This window comes from Populus nigra, chromosome 2 (assembly GCF_951802175.1).
Source record: "Populus nigra chromosome 2, ddPopNigr1.1, whole genome shotgun sequence".
NCBI classification, from domain to species: Eukaryota; Viridiplantae; Streptophyta; class Magnoliopsida; order Malpighiales; family Salicaceae; genus Populus; species Populus nigra.
This window is the reverse complement of record NC_084853.1, coordinates 9,952,687-9,955,186: the sequence shown is the minus strand read 5'-3', so window position 1 is coordinate 9,955,186 and position 2,500 is coordinate 9,952,687.

Genomic DNA, 2,500 nt, shown 5'->3' with positions numbered 1-2,500 from the left:
GACTGTCCAGGCCAGGCAGGAAAATTCGTCGAGGGGACACGCTGAGGAAACAGCGCTGGTTCAGACACGGTGGGCGCAGTGTTGGAATCGGCAGCGCCGAGAAAATCGGCAAAGTCGGCAGAATCGGCAGCAGGTGCTGGCGATGAGTCAGGACGGACTGGATAGTCCAAGGCTCGATGAGAAAGACCGCTGGTTTAGACACTGGGGCAGTGGCAGCCCGCGGGGCAGTGTCGGCAGACTCGGCAGCAGTGTCTGCCGATTCGGCAGCGTTGGCTTGTTGGCGCGGGGGGCCGATGCGAGTGGGGACTTGGGCAGCGGGCAGTGAAAGCAAGAGTTTCCCCGATGCTGCCGGGAAAAACGCTCCCCGGGATGGCCGGGTGAGATGACCCGGCGGCCCGCGACGGGTCATTCAATTCCATGCCCCGTCAACATAACTCCCGATGTACTGTTTGCTTTTTCGGAAGAAGAGATCCATCCCCCCATCCTCGGCCAGCCAAAAACGCTCCAATTAATGGCCGGGTGAGATGACCCGGCGGCCCGCGACGCGTCATTCAAATCACTGCCCTATCGGCTACAACTGCTGATGGGTGGGATTAGAGGCCTGCCATGGTGGTGAGGGGCGGCGAGGACCGTGAAAGCTAGAGTTTTTCAGAGGCTGCCGGGAAAAAGGCCCCTCGGGTGGCGGGGTGCGAGGACCAGGCGCGTCATTCAATTCTCTTCCCTATCAACTTGGCTCCCGTTGGCGGGATTGGAGGCCTACTGTTTGTTACAGGGCTAAAATCGTCAGGGGAAGAGCTGACGAAACAATGCTGGTTTGGATGCAGGGGGTAGTGTTGGAATCGGCAGCGCGGACAAAATCGGCAAAGTCGACAAAAAAGACTGTTGGTCTGGACATCGGGGCAGCGGCAGCCATGCCGACAGGGGGGGAAATCGGCAGCGCAGATTTGTGCAGCTGCAGGTTCGTCGGGGAAATCGGCAGCGCAGATTTTTCGATGAACATGGGCTGGAAGATGGACTGTCCAGGCCAGGCAGGGAAATTCGTCAAGGGGACACGCTGACGAAAGTAGGCTCGTCGGTGAAAATCGGCAGCGCAGATTTTTCGACGAACAGGGGCTGGATGCTGGACCGGCCGGGCCAGGCAGGAAAATTCGTCAGGGGGGCACGCTGACGAAAAGAGGGGCTGCCGCGTGGAAAATCGGCAGCGCAGATTTTTCGACGAACATTCGTCAGGGGGGCACGCTGACGAAAAGAGGGGCTGCCGCGTGGAAAATCGGCAGCGCAGATTTTTCGACGAACAGGGGCTGGATGCTGGACCGGCCGGGCCAGGCAGGAAAATTCGTCAGGGGGGCACGCTGACGAAAAGAGGGGCTGCCGCGTGGAAAATCGGCAGCGCAGATTTTTCGACGAACATTCGTCAGGGGGGCACGCTGAGGAAAACAGGGGCTGCCGCGTGGAAAATCGGCAGCGCAGATTTTTCGACGAACATTCGTCAGGGGGGCACGCTGAGGAAAACAGGGGCTGCCGCGTGGAAAATCGGCAGCGCAGATTTTTCGACGAACAGGGGCTGGATGCTGGACCGGCCGGGCCAGGCAGGAAAATTCGTCAGGGGGGCACGCTGACGAAAAGAGGGGCTGCCGCGTGGAAAATCGGCAGCGCAGATTTTTCGACGAACAGGGGCTGGATGCTGGACCGGCCGGGCCAGGCAGGAAAATTCGTCAGGGGGGCACGCTGACGAAAAGAGGGGCTGCCGCGTGGAAAATCGGCAGCGCAGATTTTTCGACGAACAGGGGCTGGACTGGCCGGGCCAGGCAGGAAAATTCGTCAGGGGGGCACGCTGACGAAAACAGGGGCTGCCGCGTGGAAAATCGGCAGCGCAGATTTTTCGACGAACAGGGGCTGGACTGGCCGGGCCAGGCAGGAAAATTCGTCAGGGGGGCACGCTGACGAAAGTAGGCTCGTCGTGGAAAATCAGCAGCGCAGATTTTTCGACGAACAGGGGCTGGACGCTGGACTGGGCCAGGCAGGAAAATTCGTCAGGGGGGCACGCTGACGAAAACAGGGGCTGCCGCGTGGAATGGCAGCCTACACGCAGATGCGAATTCGGCAGCGCACGATGGCTTGAGCAGGTCATGGGTTCGACTTGGCGCGATCTGAAACCTGGACGAGGGACTGTCGACGCTGGACGAGCCAGCGCGGTGGCCTGTCGTGCCCCGTTCAGGGGGGGCCTGCCGCGGAGACAGCCCTCGCGGGCTCGACAGCGCAGGCCAGCGTCCCCGACGTCGCTGGCCGCGGCAGGCGAGCTGCCGGGGTTCCCGCATTCCTACAAGAAAACGTCGTGCTTTCCACATGAAACCAATCCAGTAAAATCAGCCATATTTTTATGAGGCTGCCCACTGAATTTGGGGTCATTCCGGGCCGGTTCCTAGTTTTGCGGATTTACTCGATTTCTAATGGTAGGAAAATTAAAACAAATACTTCCCGACCTCGAAAAATTCTGGGA